The sequence below is a fragment of the Sander lucioperca genome, chromosome 12, assembly GCF_008315115.2.
Source record: "Sander lucioperca isolate FBNREF2018 chromosome 12, SLUC_FBN_1.2, whole genome shotgun sequence".
NCBI classification, from domain to species: Eukaryota; Metazoa; Chordata; class Actinopteri; order Perciformes; family Percidae; genus Sander; species Sander lucioperca.
The window spans coordinates 33,273,828-33,301,636 of record NC_050184.1 but is presented as its reverse complement, the minus strand read 5'-3'; the positions used below and the strand labels follow the sequence as shown (position 1 = coordinate 33,301,636).

The 27,809-nt window shown below is 39.2% G+C and overlaps 1 long non-coding RNA gene across 4 annotated transcripts; it reads right to left on the bottom strand.

The window, feature by feature from the left end:
- LOC116043730 lies at positions 1 to 27,749 on the bottom strand. Of its 4 annotated transcripts, XR_004103531.2 has the most exons (7): positions 21,155 to 21,868; positions 20,172 to 20,273; positions 19,986 to 20,022; positions 19,532 to 19,617; positions 15,903 to 15,948; positions 4,794 to 4,932; positions 2,548 to 3,019 (listed from the first exon to the last, which is right to left on the bottom strand). It is a non-coding gene; the product is annotated as an uncharacterized LOC116043730 (long non-coding RNA). The 4 variants fall into 4 exon arrangements; XR_004898995.1 differs by lacking the exons at positions 2,548 to 3,019; positions 4,794 to 4,932; positions 21,155 to 21,868 and adding exons at positions 1 to 1,083; positions 27,596 to 27,749; XR_004898993.1 differs by lacking the exons at positions 2,548 to 3,019; positions 4,794 to 4,932 and adding an exon at positions 1 to 1,083 and having other exon boundaries at positions 21,155 to 21,872.
- Positions 27,750 to 27,809: the final 60 nt, after the last annotated feature.

The window sequence follows — 27,809 nt, the reverse complement described above, 5'->3', positions numbered from 1 at the left end:
TTCAAGTGGAAAATAAGCATTTATTTACAACATAATACTAGAGAACAGTATTCAAATAACGTAATATAGTATGACATAAAATATGTAATTTTAAAAGTTTGACTAGTGACCTGCCTGGGGTCTGAGACATCCTAAATATTTTAAGAGTTATAAGAAATAATTAAAATGTCTATAGCGATTCTAAACATAATTGACCAACTGTGGGTACAGAGAAAAAAAATCCCCTAATATTTTATATTATAGTGCCCCCTTGTGGATTTGACTAGAAAGTAGTTTAAATTATCTCTTGATCAAGTTGAAAGACACGTTCAGTGGTTAAATGTCACAAGTACAACTATTTACATTAAGTACAATTATAAGGTACTTGTAATTGTAATGCTTCTTTACACTTATAGCTATATTTTAAAGGGAGAGTACTTTTTACACGACTACATTTATGACCGTTTTGTTACTTTGCAAATTAAGTTTTACATACAAAACACATTTAGCTGATAATACGTATGTACATTTACTTAAATAAATAAACGTGACTTTTACTCACAATGTATTTGTAATTGTGTGCTTAAGTCAAGGATCTGAATACTACCTCCACTGCAAACACCAATCTAGATATCAATCAGAGAGCCAGTATAAAAGTATTTCGGTTCATTTGTAATTAATTAAACAGTCATTTGTAATTTCACTGCAGTCAATCCACAGTCCCTAAAATAAAGATAATCTGTCCTTCACTGTAACCGATTTCAAATGGTGCTAGAAACAAAAGCAGACTCTGAACACCAAAAGAAATCGATCAACCTTGGAGAGAGGACAAAGAGCTTGAGCGGTCAGAACATCACCAGAGACCGGTGGTTTGTAGCCCACTGAGTAGTTCTTCAGGGAGTAATACCTTTATCTCCGGACACCTCTCGTGACACGTCACAGCTGCGTGTTGCTGGCAGGGGAAATACACTTCCCACCCCAAGAACACTGATTTCAAATGGTGCTAGATCGATGACAATACTCTAAGCCACCATCTGAAACCAGCTTCCAAGGAGGGTACTCTTGACAAAAGGCATCCTTCTGTGGCGTAAAACTCCCTTGAATCTATAAATAATGACATTAACATTATGGTAGCAGAACACAGCGAAACCCAATTAGTAAAATCGGTCGTTAGCTTGGTACAAGACAAAAGTCATTCTCCATTATAATGGAGAATATATGAGCAGAACTCAGTCGGCTTCCAAGCGGGGCACTGCTGTCAAAAGGCATCCTTCTGTGGTGTAAAACACTGTTGAATCAAAAAAATTATGAAAAATAAAAGTTATTGTATGTTTGGTAATGAAGGCTTAATTGTAGGCCTACCTTAGCTTGATGTTTATGCTAAATAATACTAAGCCATTTTTGGCAGATTGTTTTGTGCCTAGCTTCACAACAGTTTACCCTGTTAAAGAAAAATAAATCAAACATTTTTTGTTCTCCTAATTATTGGGTTTGTAGACTTCCAGAGCGTCATGTTAATATTTCCCCACAATACTCAGAAGAAGAATACGCATACTAAGAGTATTAGGGCACAGGTATACATACAGATGTATAGACTGGGATCTGGGAAAAAAAAATGCACTTGCCTGGCTTCTTATCTGTATTTATTAAACAAAAATGTGTTTCAGAAAATCTCAGTGAGGGTTTGTATTATTTTGAGACAAGCTTTCATTTTGGCACTACCTTTTGTAATCAATTAATATAACTAAAATATAAGAAAAACAATAACAGACCATTTGATTTAATGGTGTAAATGGACTGCATTTCAATTTGGAACACAGTTTACGCACCTTTAATATTGTATACAGGTGTGGCTATCCTTGAATGAGCTACTGTATAATATAGAGTAGTAATCTACAATACCTTTGCTATATATTTAGTATGAGCAATAGAACAAATACTCACTTTAATGTCCATATATGCTGAAAATTAAACATGGTTTAAAGGGCGGCACGGTGGTGCAGTGGTTAGCACTGTCACCTCAGCAGGGTTAAACCCAGAACATGTTGGATGGCACATAACTCATCTAATATTTTATATAACAGTGCCACCTTGTGGATTTAACTGAAAATTGTTCAAATCCTGCCTTGATGAAGTTGACAAGACGCACATCCAGTGATGGCGTGCATTTACTCAAGTACAGCACCCAAGTACAATTCTAAGGTACTTGTACTTTCCTACTGGTATTTTCATGTAATGCTTCTTTATACTTTATTGAAATTTATTGAAATTGTTAAGAGGATAACCCCTTGAGATGAAGCATCTCGTTTTCGAGGGGGTCCTTTCTTCACTACATTTCAAGTAAAATATTTTATGTTTTACATGACTACATTTACTTGACAGCTTCGTTACTGTACAGATTAAAGTTTTACTTAACAAATAACCCATTTAGCTGATAATACTTAGGTGCTTTTACTTAAGTAATTATGCAGGACTTTAACTCACAATGTAAAGAGTATTTTCTACAGAGTTTTACTTAAGTGAAGAATCTGAATACTTTCTCCACTGCAAACAATGAGAGATCCAGGATGAGAGTACTTTTGTTTAATTTGTAATTTCACTACAGTCAATCCAAAATCCGCAAAATAAAGTGCACAGCTTACTTGCAAAATCCTCCTCAAGGTAAGATGAGATGATCTGTCCTTCACTGTAACCGATTTCAAATGGTGCTAGAAACAAAAGCAGCTCTGAACACCAAAAGAAATCGGTCAACCTTGGAGAGAGGACAAAGAGCTTGAGCTGTCAGAACATCACCAGAGACCGGTGGTTTGTAGGCCCCCGAGTAGTTCTTCAGGGAGTAATACCTTTATCTCCGGACACCTCTCGTGACACGTCACAGCTGCGTGTTGCTGGCAGGGGAAATACACTTCCCACCCCAAGAACACTGATTTCAAATGGTGCTAGATCGATGACAATACTCTAAGCCACCATCTGAAACCAGCTTCCAAGGAGGGTACTCTTGACAAAAGGCATCCTTCTGTGGCGTAAAACACCCTTGACTCTAAAGAGAATAATTAAAAATAACATTGTAGTAGCAGAAAATAGTGAAAAACAATTAGTCAAATTAGTTGTTAGCTTGACACAAGAAACAAGACCAAGTCATTATCCATTATAATAGAAAATATACGAGCAGAACTCCATCCTCGCATTCATTTTGTATCCGCCTATATGGATTGGAAGTATTCTAGATGTCCAGTTCTAACTGGAAGTGCCCAAGAGGCATCCTGACCATCCCAAACCACCTCAACTGGCCCCTTTTGACGCGAGTGAGCAGCAGCTCTACTCCGAGCTCCCTCCAGATGTCCGAGCTCCTCAGCCTATCTCTAAGGCTGAGCCCAGCCCCCCCAACGGAGGAGGCCACTTGTATACGTGATTTCATTCTTTCGGTCAGTACCCAATGCCATTGACCATTTACCCTGACTTGTAAACAAGATATAAGATACTTGAACTCCTTCGCTTGGGGCAGTAACTCACTCCCGACCCGGAGGGAGAAATCCACCGCTTTCCGGCAGGGAACCATGGCCTCAGACTTGAAGGTCATCCAGACCGCTTCACAAACCAAGTAAGTAAGTGATGAAGCCAACAGAACCACATCATCTGCAGAGATGCAATTCTGACCCCTATTTTTCACCGCGAGGCAATCACGGCCATTCAAGTCAATGCCTGATATTCTACCACGTATTCCAGCGTGCGTGAAGTGGCTCTCCGCGCCTCTAAAGATACGCACCAGGTCTATTTTCACTCGAGCTGTGGGGCGTTTATTAAAATCACAAACAGAATCGTATTAAATCTGTTCACAAAACACATGTAAACTGGTTGGGCAAACTCCCATGACAATCTCTGCTTCCATGACACATGTTATGGAAGCAGAGATTGAAACAACTTGTACCCCCCCCATAGTTTAGGCCCAGTGGCCCACACAACATATTCCCTAAAATGACTAATTACCGTTAAGTACAGTTAGACATCTATTTCTCCTCAGGTACTTGACTTTTATCACTCATTACCTGAAGTCGTAGAAGGATAGGAGTGGTACTCAGTAACATCCAAAAGGGAAATACATCTCTTAAGGAGCAGCTGATTATACATACAGTAATCGTATGAAATGCAGAAACTACCCATCACAGATTACTTTTTGCAGATGTGAATTATGCAACCCAAAACCCACAATAATATGACACAAATATGCACGACATTAGGGCTGCTCGATTATGGAAAAAAATATAATCACGATTATTTCGGTCAATATTGAAATCACGATAATTTAACACAATTACTCGTTGACTTCTGGAAAGATGTTGCAATTATTGAACTTAAAAAAACAGTGGAAAAAAGTTAAACAAATCAACAGTAAAAAAACATAACTGTGAAATTTGCCTTAATACTCTATTCTATACTCTATACTCTGTTTAAACTTTATTTTTTCATTCAGAACACAAGAGAAAATAAGAGTTTACTTGCAAAACGTAATGAGCTAAATAATTGTTTTTCTCGATTATTCTGTTTTTGTGATCATTGGGAGCCAAAATCATAATCACAATTAAATTTTGATTAATTGCACAGCTCTACATGACATTTAATCACAATAGTCTAGGAAAAGTTCACTTAAATAAGATTCGTGAGAGGTAACAGCTGTTGGATGTTTTGTCGTGTGAAGTATTTCCATTTCCGAGTAGAACAATTCAATTTTTAAACAATGCCTTATTGGTCTCCATTACACTGACAAATTAGTAATAGTGTAGGCACAGTAAGCTTTGAATTGTGTCTGTCTCTACCTTGTTTTTGAGTGGACCAAAATGATGTTCCAAGAAAGTTTGACCGCATCTTGGGAGACTGTCAGAGACCTCAAATGTGATGCACTCTGGAATGGTTTAGGCTCATGCTCATGCCCAAAAAGAAGTTTGAGTCACCGCCCTGGTTCAGGACAGAAAGCAGAGAGGAGGGAAGCAGATGAAGGCAGAGTGAGAGATGAAATGGAAAACCACTGAGAAAGCACCAGAACCTCCCTCTCTCTCTCTCTCTCTCTCTCTCTCTCTCTCTCTGATACTTGATCCAAGCTTCGCGGATGTGTGAAGGGCCAAACAAGAACAGACACACAAAACACTGCCACTGCATATCTTTTAGGCTAACCTGCAGCTCTTTGCATACAGATCTCGATAAGTCCTCTTCTCTCTGTTTCTTGGTAGAATAGTAAGGATGATAGTGCATTGCTCTCTGGCCACTACTGGGGAAAAAGCAAGGAAGTGGCAGTAAATCGCTGGCATTGAGAGCCATGACGCAGACACGCAGCTACAATACACTGAGAGGGTGGGGCAAGGATAGGTAGTGGCCAGTTCACTGACTTGTTGCCAAGTGCTTCAACAAAGTACAAAGCTACCCAACCATTTCTAATATCCTTTTTTTTCCCCTGCTGCTTTTACTCTTTGCATGCAAGTGAAAGGACCACTAACAAATCATTGTCTTGCTTCAAACTCCTCTGTCTCTCCAGAACAAACACCCACACACAGTCTGCTTTCATTTCTTCATGTTTACAATGACAACTCCCACAAATACTACTTGTCTCGAAAAATGACTAAAGCAAAATCAGAGAAGCCTAATCACAGCCTCTAAATATCAGATGCAATTTACTTTGCTTTCCTCTTATTTTCACAATAACTCACAGGATTCAGATAGACCAGGGGTCTCATTTATTAACGTGGCGTACACACAAAACGGGGCTGAAAATGTGCGTGCACCACTTCCCACGCAAAGGTTGTGATTTATAAAAAACTTGACGGGAGAATGTGCGGTCTTCCACGCAAACTCTGACCCATGCGTAGTGCACATTTTGGAGACAATGGGAATTGGCGACGCAGATGGTGAGGTGGTGAACTGAAGTCAGACTGCAGAAAGTAAATGTGGGAATAACGTTTCCTCGTAATATGTTCAAGTATTGATGCCTCACGCACATTTTTTCACTCCATATCATCCACGTTATCATGAAGATTAAATCCAGCAGTGTTATTTGCGCTTGTACTGAGTGATAATTGTTCCATAAACACCTTGTAAAATCCAACTCAAATCTTAAATAAAAATTTCCGCTACGGAGCGCGGGAGGATGAGATGGCCCGACTGCATGGAATACAGGATAGCATCAAATACCCTAGCATTAGATAACTGCAGAATACAGTGTAAATAACTAAATATTTGTCTTTAAAACTGTGCATATATCATCAAATGTCAAAGTCTGAAAATACAGACGTTAAGCTCTCACGCAATCGTTACACTTAATGTCCTCGTTATCGGTCTGAACTTTAATACTATTCGTGACCAAACAAAACAATTTAAATTCCCTAAAGCTGTGCTCTTGGATCTTTGTACTGAATTGGGTCCAGTAGAGAGGGCAACGCACCGGAACCGTGCCATCCCGGTCCAAATACAGGTCCTCGCCACTCTGGGGGAAACCGGCTGTTTCCTGAGTGAAATGGCAGACAGCCAAGTGTTTTATATAAATATTATAATCTTCAACTTTATCACTAAGGCTTGTTTGGATATAACATATAGTTCTGTTAAATATTATCATATAGGTCTGGTATATCGAAGCTGTCCCCGAATGCCGTAGCGCCTGCTGTTTTGGATGGTATTATTAATATAGGTAGTCTATAGATCAGGTTTCCCTACACTACGCGAAAACAGGCCGAAATTATAATTCAATTTGCAGCAATTCACCAGTGTCTGAGAAGTTTTTTCTTTTTTCTTTTCTCGTCATGATTCGGCGTAACTAAAGAACAACTGCCAGGGTCATTAACATACTGATCAGCATTCATGAGGTGCTTTGCATTGACTATTCATGGTTAAAAATGGGCAGGGCGGGATAAGAGGCTGATTCACGTACGCACACTTGTCGGTAATCTGTGATTTATAAAGGGAACATTGCTTACAGATGTGCGTACGCATGGTTTTATAAATCCGATTTTTTGCTTTTGGGCGTACGTACACTTATAGTAAGGATCCTACGCAGTTTTATAAATGAGACCCCTGGCCAAGCCTTGTTTTTTGTAGGGGCTGTTTATGTGTTAAAGGGTGTGTAAGGCTATGTATGTGTGTTTGCACTGTAGCCACAGTGAGGGCTCTGATCAGAGGGCCTGTCTGTCCGTAGATGTCCGATTCCTTCATCTGGCTGGCTCAACCCAACCCTGTCAGTTTTCTTTTTCGGGTTGTTTGTTGCTTGTGTGCCACTGGACCTGTTGTGTAATGCTTATACAAGATTTAAAGGGACAGGAGGTCTTTAGTGAGCATTCAACGACAAAATCAGAATGGAACTGTGAAGCACCCTAGGGAAGCCCATAGTAGGGAAATATTCACAGCGGTCCTTATTTCCACAGTAATAGGAATATAATACCCAACAGTAAATTGCTGAGTGAGTAAACTGCAATGTACCATGCATTTTAAGCAATTTGTTGGCTTACAGTTGTACTTTTCAACACATCTACAAAATACTATCAAGTTAAAATAGCTTATTGTGAAAAAAATACAGATAACATAGATCAGCTGTCTGCAGGGAAGCTGGAATAGTGTACTTTTGTATGCGTATGAGTATACCTTGTGTTAATATACGGTATAGCCACAGACTGCTGGACTAAGTGACTAACCGTGATGTTAACTCATTGATAAGGTAGGACCCCCCCCCATAGTGGTGAGGTGACTGGGAGAGTACCAGCTTCAGCACTGATGCTAAGAATCAACTTCTTTACGACTTCTTCATAAAGGAAAAATAAATAGGCAGCGATTGTATACAGTATGTTATACCATCAGCACATTTGGAGGAGAGAAAGACGCTGACTGTAGAGGCTGCAGCTGCAATGCAGACCATGGGCAGCCAAACACACTCTTGCATCATCTAAATGTGGCATTTTTTGCATGTTGGAATTTGAGCCAGGAGAGCGAGAAGACCTTCTTTTGTCTAGGGATTTAAATTCTTCCTCATCACAGGTATCAGAGAGTGTCAGGCATGCACACTGTGCAAAAGATGCTGAGCAGCTCTCTTTAAATGACAGTTAAGAGTGAACAGGAAGTCCTAGGTAAGGCTTTATTTTACAAGCTCCACAGTTTCCCATAATCTCAATGGTAGGAGATAATATGTCACTGTAAATTTGTAGAAAGGGACTATGTCATTTAGTATAAATTCAGCGTCTATTGGTACACTTCGAATTAATTAACACTGATTAATTGCTGGTGCAGCCTAGAAACTCTGACAGTGCACAGCAGGTCACATGCAAACTTACGGCAACTTAGAATTATTCTCATTGTTGATTATTCTGTTGATTATTTTCTCGATTAATCGATTTTATAGACCAAACAACTGTTCGGTCTATAAAATGCCAGATAATGGAGAAAAATGTTGATCAGTATTTCTAAAAGTCCAAGACGACGTCCTCAAATGTTTTGTTCTGTCTACAACTCAAAGATATATAGTTTACCGTCATAGAGTATTGAAGACACTAGAAAATATTCACATTTAAGAAGCTGGAATCCAGGAAGTTTTACTTTTTTTAAATAAAAAAAAATAAAAAATAAAAAATCACTCAAACCAAGTAAAAAATCTGAACTGTTCGGTTCGCTAGTCACGGTTCGGGGCGCGTACGTATTGTTCGGTTCATTTTAGCCTCACAGATTTTAGTCCAAAAGTGCAGAAAGAAAACTTGAAATGAAGTCATGGGGGAAAAAAAGCCTTGTGCTGCAGTGAAACCATCGTTTGAGGTGCCGAGTGCAGCTGCCAGTCAGCCTCGGTCTGCCATGTGGGAGCATTACGGATTTAGTGCTACAATGACAGGGAAAGTGGTGGATAAAGCAGCAACTGTGTGCATGCACTGTGCAACACATGGGGCTTATGCTAGCGGCATTTACGGAGACACCACAACAGTGTGCTGTTGACAGCGCAAGGAGGAAACCGAGCAAGACAGAGCAACTCCTTCTGCCCGCAGCATTAAAACCGCCTCTCCATGCAGATTCAGACAGGGCAATCCAATCCATAACTTAAGCATTTTAATGTTACTTGAGGTGCGCTATAATATCCCCTCTCACCGACATTTCAGCAACACAAGTTAATCCCGAAATGTATTTTCTTGCCGATGAACATGAAAATAGAATGAACAGAGCAGTGTTGTTTTGAAAACAGTGAACAATGTGTGTTTGGGTTATGTTATACTTATTGTGTTGTTTTTAATAACACAGTGGCACTTTTCCTTTTGATTAAAAAAGCCATGCAAGCTGCATTTTTGTTTGCACTAATTATAAAATCTATTCTTTTGTAGAGATGCACCGACTGACCGGCCGGTTGAGATGAACATGATCGGCCATGACCGGCGACCGGCAGGTCAGTCTGACATATGCTGATTTTATGCCGGTCAAATGCACTCGGGCACCGCATGTAACATCAGCATCACACATGCACATGCACCGCCGCTCCATCAGCTGTTTATGAAATGTCATAAAGTCGTAACTATACACGGCTCTGCAGAGCAGTCTGCTCAGGCGAACGGTCAACCGCTCTCTCTCTCCCCTCTGAGGCTGAACAACTGGAACATGAAAACCGCACTCACACAGGTCCTGTGAAATATGACAGCTACAGTTTATCGGAAAACAGTGTTGGGCACATTGAATTTGATAAATGTACTGTTTATCATCTGATGAGACAAGAAGCTAACGTTAGCGAACCCTGCGGTGACGGTCCCTCTGTCTCTGATGCCCCACTGCAGGAGATGCTGTATTCCTCCGACACGCTGTATTAACGTTACTGTTTAAAACGCTTTCCAGGTTAGTGGGGATGCATACCACTCAAAACCAACATTAAAAACGTAGTTATCTTCCCTCAGCGGTTAGTTTTGTTGCTAAACTGTGTGTAAAATGAGCGGTGACGTTAAATCATCTGTTTCAGGTAACAGCACCCTAAGGTACCGTCTATTTGCTGGATTGTTCCGAGGTAACTGTCAGTAGCTAACGTTAGCAGATAAGCCCGTTGGTATTGTTCATATTTATGCACAATGACAAATAAAGCAAACTTGCTAAAAAAGGAACTACACGCTGTTTTCAGGTAATGTTAATGTTGACGTTCAAACAGGCCTGTGTGTGTGTTTTGAGAAATATTGATACTGCAAGGCTATATTTATTTTTATTTGATATTTATATATTATTTTATTGCCATTACCTGTTTGCCCTGTTTTCATACATACAGAAGTTTAGTTGCTAAATATATACTTTTTTTTTTAGCTGGATATTGGATGTGAAAAAGAGGAAATGGTTCTTCCATAACATTGCACTTTAGATGTGTGTGAATTTCCCTTATATAGTTCTATTTTATAGTGATCGATTATCTGTTCAAAAAATGTTCTATGTAAAATGTTCTATTAAAGAAAAGATAGAAAATAAATATTTGTGTGTGCTGTAAAGTGGTTAGAAAAAATGAAATCGGAATCGGCTAAAATCGGTATCGGCTGGTCAAACTCAATGAAAAATCGGAAATTGGAATCGGCCTAGAAAGTTGTAATCGGTGTATCTCTATTCTTTTGATAAAGATTTCACAATGAAGAAGTGTTTATGTTCCTTATGTTCTCAGCCAGAATTTCATCTGTACCAAAAACGAACTGAACTGAAAACCATGACCCCCAAACTGTGATGTGAACCGAACCGTGAATTTTGTGAACTGTTTCTAACCCTAATATGGAGAATAAAATGTTATCAAATAAACATGTTTACTTTGGTTTAAATGAATCTCTTTTTTCTAGTAATTAATATTTTAGCAGGTCTTTTATGGACCTAAACTAAATTGAAATGTCTTAGACGATTGTCTCCATTTTCCCTGTCATTAGTACACATTTTGTAGCTTTTAAAAAGGAAACTACGAAGGAAATTATAGGAAAAATAGAAAACGCATTTCCTGCAGAAAATGCAGATGAATACTCAAAGATAAAATAAACTGCAAAGCATTGCTGAAAATGCAGAAATGTAAAATTAATTGCCTGAAAAACGCCCAAATGCAGTGCTAACAAACATGATAGTTGAAATGTAAAAGTGATAGAGTTGGAACCTGAACTGCATTATCTAAAAGGAGCTAAGAGCTTTAATACACACAAATAGAAAAGCTGGAAGCTAAACTGTAATACTGTCAAACTGCTTAAATGAAGTCTAGCTGAAAGTATGCAGAAGTTCAAATTGGAGTAGATTGAAGAGGATTTGAAGATTTCTCCTATTCACTTATATTACAAAAAAGAAATGAAAACAGCTTAATATTTTATATATATATATATATATATATATATATATATATATATATATATATATATATATATAAATAAATAAATAAATAAATAAATGTAGAAAAAAAGTAAAGAACTTCAAAATGGAGAGAGCTAGACAACAAATAGAGACAGAAAGAGGGATAGACAGACATAGAGAGGGACACACGCACACAGGCCCACAGGCAGGCAGGCAGACAGACAGACAAAGACAACAGCACCTTGATCTTCTGCACAATTTCTCCCAGACCTAGGCCTTGATAGTGACTCTGACCCAGACAAAAATTAGCCATATCTACCTCTGAAGTTGAAGGTAACTTCGACAAAAGCTGTGAACGAGAGAGCGAGAGAAAAGGCAAGAAGGGCTTTTTGGAAAGAATCAACTAAAAACCAAAAACCAGAGCTTCTCGTCCATGAGTATGCCTCCTCCTGCGTGGTGATACGGTCGGCGGGTGTAATTCGGTAGAAAGACAATAGTTCCTACATGAAACTGCTCACAACCAGGCCTGTGGATTACATTGAGTGATTTCTGGAAAGAGACATTGATATTGAGTTTTTCAAATGGATTCTTTTGGCACTACGAGCACTACAAGCCGAGTGCCATCTAGTTCCATTATATGGGAGAGAAGGCAGACGATCTCTACGGCCGACACTGGGCAACTTACACCAAAACTATCTGGATTGATAAATAGCACTACAGGTAAAAGGAAAAATATGTATTTTTGATTTTGGGGTGAACCGTCCCTTTAACAATTAAAAAAAGTAGAGAGAGAGTTACCAAAAAATAGCTTAAAAGTGATGCAGCAATCAGAAACGGGCAAGAACTGACGGAGGTCTAATCAGCCAATCACAATCTGCTGTGTGTCTCTGTATCTGGGGAAAGTGCTGTGTCATTGTTGAGTAGAACTGGCGACAACCCACAGAGATAATCCCTGAAATATATTGAACTGCTAAGACGTTGTAGAATTCAATAGTTTGAATAATTTAAATTGAAGACCATTTATATGTATTTATTACACATATATATATTTTATTATTTACAATTTATGCACTTTAATTTATTTGCTTATTTGTTATTGTTTTATTTTAGAAATGTTATTATTTATTATTTATAGTGTTCAACCTGGCTTGTTGTTTGTAAAATTTGTTCGACAATAAAGAGGGAAAAAACACAGAAAGGGACTACTTGACAAAAAAAAACTTGCATCTTGTGAAAAGTTGGATCGCTGAAATCTCTTCCCTTTGAGCATCTCAAGACTTGGCTGAAGATGTAGACATGTAATGTGTGTGGATAGACGCATTTGTGTTTTTGCTCAAGACTTTTCTGTATCAATTGTGCATGACAAGTGAAGGTTGTGGTCAAAAAGTTGAATGCCAGTTCAAAGTCTTGTAACCCGTTGAAAGTTTAAATGAAGTCTGAAGCTGAAAGTATGCGGAAGGATTTAGCATTTGTGGAGTGGAGTGGGTTTAAGAGGACTGGAAGATATCTCCCATTGACTTGCATTGTAAAAAAAAAAAGTGAGAAAAGTCTAATATTTTAGTAGAAACTAGAAAAGGTAGAAATAGGAATGCAGAAGTAATAGTCAGCCCAAAAACCTACAGAAGAAAAAAAAGGTCAGAATAATACGTAAAGAACAATTACGCTATCTGTAAGACAATGTGTTTCCAAGGCCTGAGGTAGGCCCACTGCATCATAAGTGGCAGGTAAGGATAGCATTGGCTATATGATAAATGTAGGATAATCACTTCACAAACGAAACACAGTCAATGATCTGATTCATCACTTTCACACCAGCTTTCTCCCACATGGGAAACAAATGTTACCATTTTTACAAAAAGCTTTTTTATCAATATATTAACAGGCCAACCCATATAAACATAGATGGTTCTAATGTATCCATGGAAAAGTGTTTCTGCAACTGCAAAGCCTTCGTATAAGAGAACAGTGCTTTTTTTAACCAATCAGATGTTGAACTCCAGCAGCTTGCTTGTACTAAGCCAATAAAGCACTGCTGTGCAGCTTGTGGAGCCAGGGGAGCTCCTCCCACCCAATGAAAATCCCGCTTTGACACGATGGCCTGTGATGCAGCAGCTTTAGGAAGTCCAGTGCATGTGAACTGGAGAGAAGCCAAAGCAGAGTCACCAAGAGAGCAAGGTAAACAAGTTCTCTCTCTTTGTCTATCTATTTTCCTCTCTCCTCCTTTTCTCTCTCTCTCTGATCATAAGCCATGGCATTTAGACCCCTTCTGTTGCTCCCTTTCTCCAAGAGAGACATATAGATAGATAGATAGATAGATAGATAGATATATAGATAGATACATAACAGATAGAGAGAGAAAGGGAGAGTTACAAGCTGTGTACTGGATAAAGAGAAGGCCAGCCCAGAAATGACTGCGTCACCATCTCTGTCTCTCCTAACTACGCAGAAACAAACGTTTCTTGGGAAGGGTTTCGGCAAATCCCAGTGGCCTTGGAGGGTGAAAACAAATCACATGACACAAGAGCCACTAGCCACACACACACACACACACACACACACGCACCGATCTGATCTGTTGTCTGATAGGAACATACAGCTGGATCCCAACCAGTCTTTGCCTTCAAACATGCCTGCCTCTCCATGCGTATGCTTTCCTTCGACTCCATCAAGAGTTAACCACAAAGTAGGCCAGCAATCAACAGTTCGAACACACACACTTATATGTACGTACGTACGTATGTAGTGACATATAAATTATTAACTTCTTGACTTGAATTCAACAACGAACTTATGCTGTCGTTTTTTTGAAGGCTGCTGTAATGTCCACCTGGCTGCATCTGCGCACACTCCCATATATTGGTGTATTAAACGTCTAATACTGTTTCATAATAGGCGAGACACCACCATGCATGATTGTATTCACACCAATGTAATCATCCAATCATATTTCTTAAGGTGGGGGAAAAAAAGCGATGTTCGACTACCTTGATCATTCTCGGCCAAAACATTCCTGACCGAGCTTCGCTGTGATATTAAGAACACTCCAGAATATTCTTTTGTTAACCCCTGTGTCGCACCTCTGCCCACACAAACCACACACCTTACCATGCTATCACAAGACCTAGAGAAACTATGTCAGACAGCATCCATGTTGAAACTCCCGATACCAGCCCACAGGACCTACACAGCACACACAGACACACACAGACACACACACAAACATACATATAGTAGCGACAGGCAGAGCAGATCAAAACTACCAAGGAGGAAGAGGAGGGGAAAGACGAGGTTGTCCGAAACCATTGTGTCGACTTCAGGTGAAAAAACTCGATGACTCTGGGCTTCTGTTATCTCAGCTTCTGTTTCTCCTGACATGAAAAAGTGACGTAGCAACTAATCCAAAATCTCTCTCTCTCTCACTCGCCGACTTGCTCTCCCTCCCTCTCTGTATCTCCCTCTCTCTCCTTTTCTGCCTGCCTCTCAAACACACGCACTCTTTATTTTCATCTTGTTTCAACGGCAACACTGCTATTACACTGCTACTACAAGCAAACACATATACAGAGCAGAACCCACACAAATGCATATGTACGTGCCAATGCACGCACAGCCGTGCACATGCGCGTAGGATCACGCCATCCCTCTTTCTGAGTGTGACGCAGCACTTAATTCTCTGTGCTTTCATACAACTGTTGTGGATACACAACGCAACTTCTTGATCAAGCTGAAACACACTTGCTAGCTGCCACACAAGGCAAGTGAGCATGAGCAGACTCCAGTTAAAGGGAACCCTACCACCATGGCTCCCTGTCCCCCACTCTGTGACGTTGCTGTGTCCCCATTTCCCCCATCCTCCCATATAATTGGGTCTCTCTCACTCTCCGCTGCCCTCCTCTCTGGCGCACTCCTCTCTGCTCTCGGCTAGAGACGCACCGGCTCCTCTGTCTGTGAGACTGAGCTGACTGAGCCTCCTCGATCACCTGACAAGCCACTGCTTTTAAAGGCACAACACCAGCATGTGTATCAGTTGCATAAGCACTCAGATTGTCTTTTGGCTCTTTTAAAAAAAAAATACAGTCTAATGAGGGATACTATTTATCTCTGAATCTGCACCAAAGGGAATATTTACATGGTGCTCTATTTACGTTGTGATGTGTAATACCCATATATTGGTTACTACAGTGATTTCTGATGCAGAATACATGCTGTTCCTTATTCAATGTTACTACTTTTGACTTCCAGAGTGGAGCAAGCGTTTATACATACAAAAGAATTGTATATAGTGTGAGGGGATTGACTGTCACAATCACACTCACTACCACGTGTACTTCCTCTTTCAGTTCCTGGCGCTTCCTACCACAGCTCTGGCCTAGAGGAAACACAGAGAACAGTTGTATCCTCTGCTTCTGTTCAAATAATACTGTTATTCAGTTAAACGTATCATGAATCTTGTAAAAAGGCAAGATAAAAAAGAAGTACCGTAGTATAAAAAATAGTATATTATCTATGCAAGCCAGGAATTTAGCGGTTCCTTTAAAAGGACTGTGTTCCAGCTTTATAAATAGTCTGTTTTGGTTAGGTCAAACATTAGCTGAGTTTTGGCAGAGAGACATGAGTGATTGTTTACATACCTTGATCAGATGATTCTTCATTTATATAAAAATCAGACTGATGAAGCTGTGGGAAGATAAAAAAAAACTTTTTAGAACGCAAAACCAAAACATAATATCCTAAACAAAAACATTGGAATGATTAGGGTTGCAAAAGGGGGCATAGGGGATATGTTAATTTTATTCAACATTCATGTTTTTTGTGTTGTTCAATGAAAGAATATCAAAGTTCTACTGACGAATAACTCAACATTTGTATTCACTCTATATGCCTGTCTGCTTATTACAAAACAAAATGTTCATACTTATGTTTGTATAAGATGGAGTTTGTATGAATTACCCAACATTTCCAGTTAACTCCCATAATCTCCATTAATTCCCATCAAAGTTTCCAAACTGGAATGTTTCCAAAATTCCCCAGCTTAACTTTCCATGGAAAGTTTCTGGAAAGTTTCCAGAAATTTACCGGAAAATTGCAGCCCCTTTGCAACCCTAGGAATGATCCAAATTTGACTTATAACATGAATATGAGGCATGACAAATGTGGAACACTCCATTAGACAAACTTTGGCTGAAGTTCAAATCAGGAAACATGACCACTATGAATGGTTTCCCCACTATCAACATCCATAATTAGTCTGGGGAAAGGTCAATCCAGTGAAAAGTAATGTTTGTTTCTGTTATGGTAGTTGGTCTTAAAAGTGCCAAATTAGCCATTTTGTGTTAGAGTAGCTTCTGCTGCAATACTGCAAATAAGAGGAACAAGCTTGGTTCTGTCTCTTTTATGAGCTTGTCTGTTCTAAACAAGGCTGTGCCTATTAGGTTTGTCTGCATTGCTGAAGCATAAAGTCCCCTTTATGTGCTATGTTGAAATAAAAGCTTTGTCTCAGTTAACAAAAAGGTAAACAAAGTTCCCATTTGTGCCAACTTACCACTTCACCTAGTGGGTTCATAAATGATTCAGAGTTTTTTTTTTATTTTTTTTTTAAACTTGGAACAACACTTCCAGAGGGGACAATGTGTATCCAAACATCATAACTATTGGCTCGAACTCAAGGGAATGACAGTAAACTACGTTTTGAGAAGATTTACTATGCTGCAGTGCTGACTCACTGACCACCTAAACCTTGTAGTTTACACGAGGCACACATGCATCATCCCTCTATTTTGATGTATTAAATGTTTCAGTATCCTCCAGTTACAGGTCTCACCATTCATTTGGCTTTTCATGTGGCTGTACATGTTCTCCCCTAAAGCACTTGTAACTTCTGATGTCCTAATTCCCCACTGGAACCGGAGGATATGGAGCCCACAGCTTCACCTTACAAGACTGAGAAAGGAGAGAGCATCGGCAAAAGAATCAGCTTTCACCCTCGAGCTATATGGGAAATCTAAGGGATCTCAGGGATCAAGGCATGTTTGATGGTATTGATTTGAGGATTCAGGTCTATGTTCTCCTCTAGGATGAAGATGTCCTATTTTTGCACATTTGTCACACTTGACAAACAAAATTGAAGATCATACAAAAATAACCTGAGTAAAGAAAAAAATTATCATTTCATTTATTAAAGAAAAAAAGAAAATCCAACACCAATTTGCCCTGCGTGAAAATGTAATCACCCACTTAGTTACTCATTCAACCAATGAACCAAATTTAATTGATAACTGGGTTCAATTAGACTAGACACAATCAGGCTTGATTACCGCCAGCCCTGGTGAATCTAAACATCACTAAAATAGCAATGTGAAGTTGGCTAAAAGGTCTAAACAAGCAGCACAGTATGACGCATGCGATCAAAAGAAATTCCAGGCGAGATGAGAAAGAAAGTCTATATCAAAGTCCTTTCTAAGGCTCTGGGACTCCGCCAGCGAACCACAGTGAGAGCCATTATCTCCAAATGGAGAAAACTTGGAACAGTGATGGATCTTCCCAGCAGTGACTGGCCTACAAAAAAATCCTTCAAGAGTACATTGACAGGAACAGGAAGTCACACAAGAACCTAGACAAACATCTAAGGAACTGCAGGCCTCGCTCGCCTCAGTTAATGTCAGCAATCATGATTCCGCCTTGACAAAAAATCTGCGCAAAAATGGTACCAATGGGAGAGTTGCAAGGCGAAAACCACTGCTTACCAAGAGGAACATAAAGGCTTGTCTCGCATTTGCCAAAAAACACAGTGATGACCCGCAAGCATTTTGGGATAATGTTCTGTGGACCGATGGGTCCAAAGTAGAACTTTTTGAACGACATGGCTCCCGTTACATCTGGCGTAAAGTTAACAATGCATTACACAATAAGAACATCATACCAAACATGGTGGTGGTAGTTTGATGGTGTAGAGATGCTTTGCTGCTTCAGGACCTGGGCAACTTGCCATAATTGGTGGAAGCATCAACTCTGCTCTCCAACAGAAAATTCTGAGTGTCTGGTCATCGGTCTGTGACCTGAAGCTCAAGCCTAACCGTGTTATGCAGCAAGACAACAAGACAGCAACAAGAGCAAGTCTACCTCTGAATAGCTCAAAATAAACAAAATTAAGCATGATTTTTTTTTCTCAGTCCCGATACTGAAACCTGGGCTTTGGCTATTGGCCGATACAGAGTACCGATCTGGTACCAGTGTTTAATTAATAAGCTGTAAGCCTCACTGGGCTGGGATCACTCTTTTATGAGTAAGACAACAACAAGCTTGATTTAAACATTGCTTTTCTAGCTATCTGAGTCAGTATTGGCCCTAAAGCCGAAATTAGTATGGGATCGGCGCATCCCTATTTTGGCCAAGTCAAAGTCCTGACTTAAATGATATAGGTGTTGGATTACTTTTTTCCTTCAATAAATGATCATTAAAAAAACGGTATATTGTGTTGACTAAGGTTGCCTTTGTCTTATATTTAATTGTGTTTGAAGATCTGAAAAAGTTAAGTATGACAGTTGGAAAAATAGAAGGAATCAGGAAGGGGAAAATACTTTTTCACGGCACTGTATGTGCATCCTATGCAAGATAACTACAGTAACACTTAGGAATATGAATGCAAGTTGAGCACTTGGTTTGGTGCTCCATTTCCTGCTACGAAGATTGGATGAAAGATTTACATTTTAAAAAACGCATTGCTTTGCACGCTATATAAAATAACTGGCACATTTAATGTGTATCTTATATTCAATTCTGTCATATGCCCGTGACAGTACTACTATATCCATATCCAATCACTACAGATATTCAAGTGTCGTTGATAACTTGGGAATTATTGCTTTTCCCAACATACTGCACCCTGTAGCCTTTAACAAGAATAGGAGGTTTTACTGTGATAGTGGTTTGTGCTTATGCTGACAGAGACACGCTACAGCTTTAAAGATACATTCAAGTGCCGGTCCTTCCTGTCTGCTATTTATGCTTCTCATCCAGTGGGTAGTGTGTTAATTTTAGCTATGTCATCTATCAGCCATGCCTGTTCCACTTCCTAAACCTTAATCTCTCCCTTTGAAAAGGTGCCTAGTCAGCTCCATTGACATTGTTTTTGGCTGTATTGGGAACAATGGGCATAGCTCCTAAATGCACCCACACGTACCTTTAGGCAAAAAAAAAAAAGCTATAACCTTCTTAAAGTGTTTAATTGAAAGTAAACAGTGTAATCTTTTTCTGGTATTACCTGGTTCAGTGGTTCTGCAGTTACCACTCAGAAGAATGCAAACAGGCTCTCTCTGGGGATGTCAGCACGTGTTGCAGCATCATTCACTGTATAATGAAAAACAAGTTACTGAAAGCTTTATCGTCAGCAGGTCCTGAGAAAATCCCACTACGCTACCAAGTGAATTAAAATGTTTCCCCTAAGCCCAGCCATTTCTGGCATCGCAGTGTTGGACAAAGTCAGAGAAAGGTCCATATTGTGTACATTATGTGACACTTTGATGCTGTGCAATTGTAATTTTGGTTGTATGTATGTATGACTGCTGGCTACTGGCCCAACTAATATGGAACTGGCCAACTGTAATTCACCTATAACTTTTTGACAATGATTGATATAAACAGTGAGCAGCTCCCTGTTGTACCATTCGTCCTAGATGTTGCTGGCTGCGATTGCTGGGAAGTGTACTGGCTCTTACCTTTCACAAGAAGTTGAACGTAATACCTGCTTTATCTCTGTGAAAAGAGAAATAGCAATATTTATCTGGAAGGCAAGCAATATCAATTTTCAAAGCTTACGTTTATTGTTTTGTTCTATTCACCAATATATTTATGTCCTTAGAGGCCAGTCTATCACACTATTAACTAACAACATTTTCTCTTACTGTGCCACTGAAGCAGTCAGCAAATCAATCGGTCAACCGACTGCAGCGGGTTTGATGTTTTGATGTCAGGCCAAAGCACAGCCGATGGATGTGCCAGTCCTCCTGTCAACAATGTTGACACAAAGCACAAGATGAATATAAACATGCATTCCACTCGCTCTCGTGTAGTTACTGCTGTATTCACCCTCACTCTGTAGTGTTCACCTGTAATATCGGACTCATTCCAAGAACACTGTTTCTGATAACTTCGTGCTCTGTAAAAGATCTTAGCCTGCACAAATACACCACCCTGTGTTAAGTAAGAGTATTGCTTTTTGGAGGGTTTGTTTACATCAGGAATAAAAAGTGCGTATGACATAGAAACCTCTGGATGGATGGAGCTGAGTCAAGGCACTGGCACAGCAGGCGCACGCACTTTGGCTTTACAATTAACACAAATTTGTCTTTAGAAAGAATCAATAACATTTTTTTTTTTAAATAAACTTTTTGAAGGAAAATCTATTTCTGCAAATGAACAATGGGAAAAAACAATATTAGATCATTTTTAACTTCAGGCATATATGCAGCACAATGCTGTTAAATGAAGTGATAACTAGTTTTACATTCCTTTATGTTACAATTTAAATACAGTATCAGCTGGAAATGGCACTACGCAGAGTACGACACACTGGCAGGTTCAACAGTGCAACAACACAATCAAAGTCAGTGCACTATAATTTAAATTTCCTGAGAAAGTAGCTACAATATAGTTTTTCTTATGATTTTCTTTTTTTTTTTTTTTTTTTGAGAGAACACTAGTTTAAAGAAATGTCCCTCCTCTGTAACTTTAAACTTAGTAACCTGCTACGTATTACTTTTGACATTAAGGGATCTAACAAGTTGAATCAATTATATTCCAAGTCTAACAGACCAACATTAATAACAACATCTACCACATCAATTAAATCATTACGCAGTACCGCATGGATGCAAAGAGCACTCACTCCTGAGGTAAACTGAAGTGCGCAACATCCTCCTGCAGCAAGCATCCAGCACACCTCTCCATCCCACCCTGCTGCTCGGGCTCCGAAGAAAAATGAGGCACAAATCCCCCAGACATGTTTTTATAAGGAAGCAGCTGAGAGCAAATGCCTTGCTTGTTTCCGGGTAACGTTGGAAACAACGCTGGAAACTGCGCACTACGTCGCAATAGGCTGATCAAATCATGGCCATGCGCATTTCTAACTCGCCTTCATAAAATACGTTTGAACAGTTTCAAAACAAATTATGCAATTAAAAAAAATAAAGCGTGAAAATTGTAACATTATAGAAATATCATACGGTACAAGAACAGAAAACAAAGGACGCACGTAACTAATACAGCCGACCGAGCACTATAGAAGCACTACTACACTACTAACCCATCCACCTGAATCCATATACATGATGGTAACGTATTTTATTCACTGGAGCAAATCACGTCATAGCTGATAGCGTAAATAAACACTCTCTCCTGGAAAGGGCGATGACTTACCGACAGCGCCTCTTTCTTCGCAACAGGTCGTCCGTGCTGAAACTATTTCAAACTATTTCTACTCCGTCATTAGCTGTCATTAGCTCCCATTAACCTCCCATTATCGAATCCAGAGTGGATCCTTGCTCTAATGAAAAACACTGGCCATCGACATATTCACAGCAACACAAACAAGCCACGCCCACCAACACACACCCCCGTTTCCTGATTGGACGTCGCTTCGAAAGGCGTCAACAGGATCACGTGCTTTTTACGCAGGTTTACAAAGGGCGCACAGTCGGTCGAAACAAGAGGATCCACTTCTCTGTACTTCCGGTTTACGCTGAAATTCCGTTTCTTTCCTTCTTTTAAGAAGCGCATGTTGTTTGTATAATTAAGGAAAACAAATGTATTATGTCAAGCTCATACAAGTGATTCTATCTATCTATCTCTCACCTGTATTCTTGAAAATGCTAATTACTTGCAGTTATTGATCCTGCCTATAATAGCAAAATAACCTGCTAGATTACATTTCCTTTCAAATAAGTCGACCGCAGGGAGATGAACAAAGAAGAGCAGTTGATTTTGTGGGCTTATGCTGTTTCCATCAACAGAAAAGTAAAATCTGTACTCTCTTAATGTGGAAGTGTATAGAGATAAAGTGTCTAAATCTCAATCAGATTAGTTCAATTACAGGATATGCTAACTAATAGGGTATGACAGCTGTACGCATCTTAATGGTACATTTGCACCCGTAGGCACCTAAATTAAAATGCACAAAAAGGCACTGAAGACCTGGTTTCAAAAGTACTATTCAAAGTATGTCTATACAATTCGATATGTATTACTAAATAAGCAATAATCACACGTAAACAGGGAACTACACCCATTTTAGACATGCTATTCCTGTGGTCAAAGACATCATATTATTAAACATAGACAAAGGCGGGGCTAAGTTCGGCTGGCATCCAGGCTAGTACAATTCCAGAACTGAGAATACAATAGAATAAATCATTTGGGTATAAAAAAAAAAAAAAGAAAACAAACATTCTGTGGGTAAAGGCTTGGGCGATCTCAGAAACATTATGTCATCACCTTTTCCAGCTGAAACCTGCCCACTTCAGAACACCAATAAAAGCAAGGACAAAAACACAAATAGCCTACAGAAATGTCTAATTTGAAATAGCCCACACAGTTCTAACTTTGGCAGAAAATGGTGTCTTCATGTAGGACCCCATAGAGAGAAGCTGATGGAGAACAGAATCCTATGTAATTGGAGTTTGTACCCCAGCAGCCAACAGCAGGGGTATACCCACCTACAGGACTACTAACATGGAAAACAATCTCACGTGTACTAAATGTCTGCAACTGGAAATGTATCCTCTTAAGCCATTATGTACCCTTCATTTAGCTTTGGGCACATACAATAATAAAGTAACTCTGGAAGTATGTAAAAGTAATTTCAAATCTTTTATTTACCCACCACCCAATTTCATTACCTCAAGTGCGGTTTTTGTTCAAATTTATGTAATTAATAATTGTGATTTCCTAACTTAATTATTTGTTTCCTAATACAGTCGCTATTAATGTATGGTGTACATAGTATTTAGTCATTTCACAGCGTCATTTTGAACACAGTAGATTCTCATAATATGTATAGTATTCCAGTTTTTTAAGGTTATTACATTTACTTTGGATCTGTTCTTGTACTTCTTTTTGTTGCTGTAACTATTCTGTTTCCCTGCATGTGCTCAATTAAGTTGAGTTTATCTCATCTTTTTTTCTGATCTCCCTTTACTTACATTTTATTTCATCACTGGCTATTTTCAATTGCACATAATAAAATACACTAAACTTCATTCATATAGCACTTTAAAAATAAAAACTGTGGTTGGGATACGTAAATCATACTACTTATTATACAAATTGTTTTCAGTTTGCTTTTTATTTGTTTCATTTCACTTTGACTTTGCTGTTTTTAGTTTGCCTCTAGTTTGGCCCTAAGGCCACAGCAGGGGGCATCCTAACCCAACAATCATATTCAAACTTCATTTTCCTCTGTATGCGTCACTCTATCTAAGGTTTGGATTATTTCAATGTGGGCTGATGTGAATCATTTGCAGAATGTTGTGTGTGTGCTCGTTTCAAAGTGTGTACATTTTTAATAAACATTTCAGTTTAAGTATTGAGAGGCTACTATCACTTTTTTTTTTTTAATCAACCTGGTAATTTATATTATATAATGTACTAAGTCAGCTTTAGTAAATTATCATTAGTATACAATCAACTGCATGGTCTACAGTTTACTACAGGGTGTGATGTGTGGACCAGTGTTGCATCACTGGAAAAAAAAAAAAAAGAGACAATGCCTTCCAGATTGTTTCCAGCAGATGTTGGTAATAGACAACGACAGCAAGGAGCAACGTGCAGGAAACAGACGGGATATCAATTTAAGTTTCCGTTGTTGTTTGCCATTTAGGTGTCTATGGAAACAAAATATTTAATTTGAGCTTTTCGATTTCCATCATTCATTCATTAGAATATTCATTTCTTTGATAATGCAGCCCTTAATCCCTTAGTCCCTTAATTTTAACAGTGATTTTTGCCATTTTAGATAGTCCAGAAAGACTCCTTATAAATAAAAAAAAACAAAAAACAAACATAATATAAAGTATTGCCTCATACCACACATGACAATAGACTGCAGTTTATTAACAACAAACACGTTTTGTGGTGATTTTTTATAAGGGTTGAAAGTGTCATTACATAATGTTTAAAAACCCACTGGCCTTTGACACATCTGTCTGATAGTTACAAGTAGGATGTGTCTGGTCACTCCCTCATGCGTCAGTGGGGCCCCATATTTGTCTTACAGTGGGCCCCTCCCTTAATGTGGATCCCAGCTTTGAAATTGCATAGTACATTTCCCATGATGCATGCTTTTATTTTTTTTTCAAAGTATGTGAAAGTACATTACATTTCTCACCAGATGTCACGCATTTTGGATTTTGAGAGAATGTCTATGTGAGTCTGGGTGGATGCATACTGTTGTGTTCATGCAAGGGTGTTGTTGCACGAGAAAAAAAAAAAAAAAAAAAACTTTCACTGCTGCCAAAGTGTCAGAAACATAAATCATTTCATCAAGTTCAAGTGGAGTGCACTTCTGAAACTTCCACTTCCTCTTCCTCTGAAACTCTACATAACTGTGTTGGTTCGTTTATGAATTAGTGGATTGGTTGGTTCATTAAGTCTTAAAAACCTAAAACAGGCCAAACAGCTAGAGTTGTGTTAATTGATTCCAGGTCAGCATTTTGAACACAGATCTTGGAAGGGATATTTTGTTAGCTTGTGTGCTGATTCAGATATTTATCCCTGTTTGACCTTCCTGCTTTGATACCGTGTGTATTTCAGCCTGTGTAGAATCACACAGTCATTTGTTTAGCTATTTCACAGACCACTAAGTGATTAAATTGTCCACCGCAATTAATTCTGACAATTGTTTTGTTTACTCTTCTCTACAGTAACAGTATCCTTACAGATGTATGTAGTATAACTTTCTTTCCAGGCTAAGATCTGAGCATGCAGCCAGTTATCCAGTCATTCAGCTCTATCTGATGATATTTAAGACTGCATTAAGCTATTATATTAGCACTTATCTTTACTAAGTATTTGTGGACGTCTGGAGACTAAGGACGGCCACACACTGGCTGCGTGGCGTGAGCGTGGCGTTTCCTTGGCGTTTCTGTTGCGTGTCAGCTGTGTGGCGGCTGTGTTGATTTTTCTATGTCTTTGCACACCAGAAACGTGTCTGACGCGGCGCTGCTGCTGCTAGCCTTGTCTGTACACATGTATGTTTCCCATTGATTTACTGCACTCAAGCAGTATACTTCATGTTAAACATAAATATATACAATATATAAAGACAACATCGGCAGTATTGACGGAAAAATAGGCTACAGAATATTTCGTTCTGTATTGACAGGTGCAATATTTGAAAATCGATAATTATTTATTATTTTTTTTAGATATTTATATCTGCATTTATGTCAAAACCTAGAGACTTTCAAACATCAACATGTCATTTATTAATATGTATTCGTGTCAAAATGACAAACATCTTTTCCTATTCTATTTTGCCTGGAAACACTTCCAACACGACATGATTTTTCACGCATGCACGCATTTTCGGCCTGAGACGTGCGGGTCACGCAGGCAGTGTGCAAGCTCTAACCTGTTAACATGGGAGCCGAAATAAAAACAGACACGCCACGCAGCCAGTGTGTGGCCTCTATAAATGTGCTACCTCTTCATTTTTAGTGGCTGTAAACCCCATTTTGTTTATGTAAATGATGTAGCACACTACTCGTATAAAAGTAGTAAAAACACAGGTGAAACTAATATTGTTAACAATGGCTCAGTTCCATCAAGTGTCCCAGTGAAAGGGACAGTTAGCCAGCACGCACAATAGACCTTTTTCACGGCAGACATGTTGACATGTCATAGTAGGAAAAGCACAGGTGTATTCAAAACCATTAATGATGGCTGCATTCCACTTAGGAGAGGCCCTGGTATTGTGCATGCTGACTCACTGAAATAGCTTATGGAATTGAGCCATCGTTAAAGGTCCAGTGTGTAACGTGTTTAGTTGTTCATTATCAAAATCTGTATTGCCCGTTCACAAACTTGTCCTTTTTCATGAATATTTACCACCACCATCAATTCCAAGTATTCCTTTTGGCTTGAAATTTTACATTTGCGTTTGCATGAACTGGGGTGGACACTCCATATTCATGCGCCATCTTGAAATATGTTAGCCGGTAAGGGACATACAGGATATACTGCCATAGACAGTATATAAACTGGACCAACAGATCCCGTTGCTCTGGACAGAGACCAGTGAAGGATATTAGAAGCACTTTTCCGGTGAGTGCTGAGTGTTACTGCGCAGCCTCCAACTGAGAGAGACGACGTAAATGTGACGTGAGCAACCTGTCTGAAAGTTGTAAGTCTTCTGGTAGCTGTGCCAAGAGAAATCTCAATCATTCCGAATCTTGCAAAGACGGAGAGCGTAGGTATATCTAAGGAGAGCTCCGCCTTTTGTGTTTTCGCTGTCACATGATAAACTCACAGGTGCTGCTAATGCTGCTAATGGGTATCGTTGCTTCCCGGCCCCGGCAAGTTTGAAGAAGGAAACATGGAGGACCACACATATTCAAAATTCAAATTTCAGAAACAGGAGTCTTCTTCACCCAGAAAAAGAAAAAGGATATTGAAAAGAGCAAGAGACCGGCTTTTTGAAGTGTGAAGGCTACCGTAGCTGTAATACGTACTTTGAACTGCGCGGTGCAAGAGAGTTGATTGCGATACATGATCTCAACCCTAGATGGGAGAAATTCCTACACATTGGACCTTTAAGGTTATCAATTTCAGCTGTGCTTTTCCTACTATGACAAGTCAAAATGTCTGCTGTGAAGAGGGTCTATAGCCTACCAGCAACCTGGAACTATCACCTAAATGGAATGCAGTCTATATTAATGTAATCAATTACACATGTGCATTTCCTACTATGACAAACCAAAATGTCTGTAGTGAAAAAGGTCAATTAACCATAAAGTTGATCACCAAACTCTGCAGTTCCCCTCAGCTCTAGAGTGTTTAGGATCTTTCAGCTCGTTGTTCTGGTTTTATTTCTGCAACTTTACTGTTTTCAAGCCGCAGCAGGCAACAAAAAAGCTACATTAAACCCAATGTACGCTACCTACCCACCAGCACCAAACAGTAGACAAAGTTAGCTGGTGAACATAGTGGAGCACCGTGGAGCTCTTAGCAGTGCCATGCCTCTCATGTATTAGCATACATTTACGTCACAGAGGTAACCATCAGTAATTAGCAATGTTTGAAAACTCCAGAAAGGCCGTTTAAAAGCACTTACCGCTGTTCTGACGGTATTTTCTGAATTCATAGCAGACTCTAACCACTGGGATGAAACCCTACCGCCCGCTGCAAAGTAAAATAGATGTTTAACGTTAACCCGTTTTCAAAGTGGCGACTCAGTTTGGCTTTCCAGGTGCATGGTAGGCTATCTGACTGGCTGCCATCTTTGTTTTGATTGGCAAGCAGAGGCGCAAGTCGGGAAACCGTTAAAA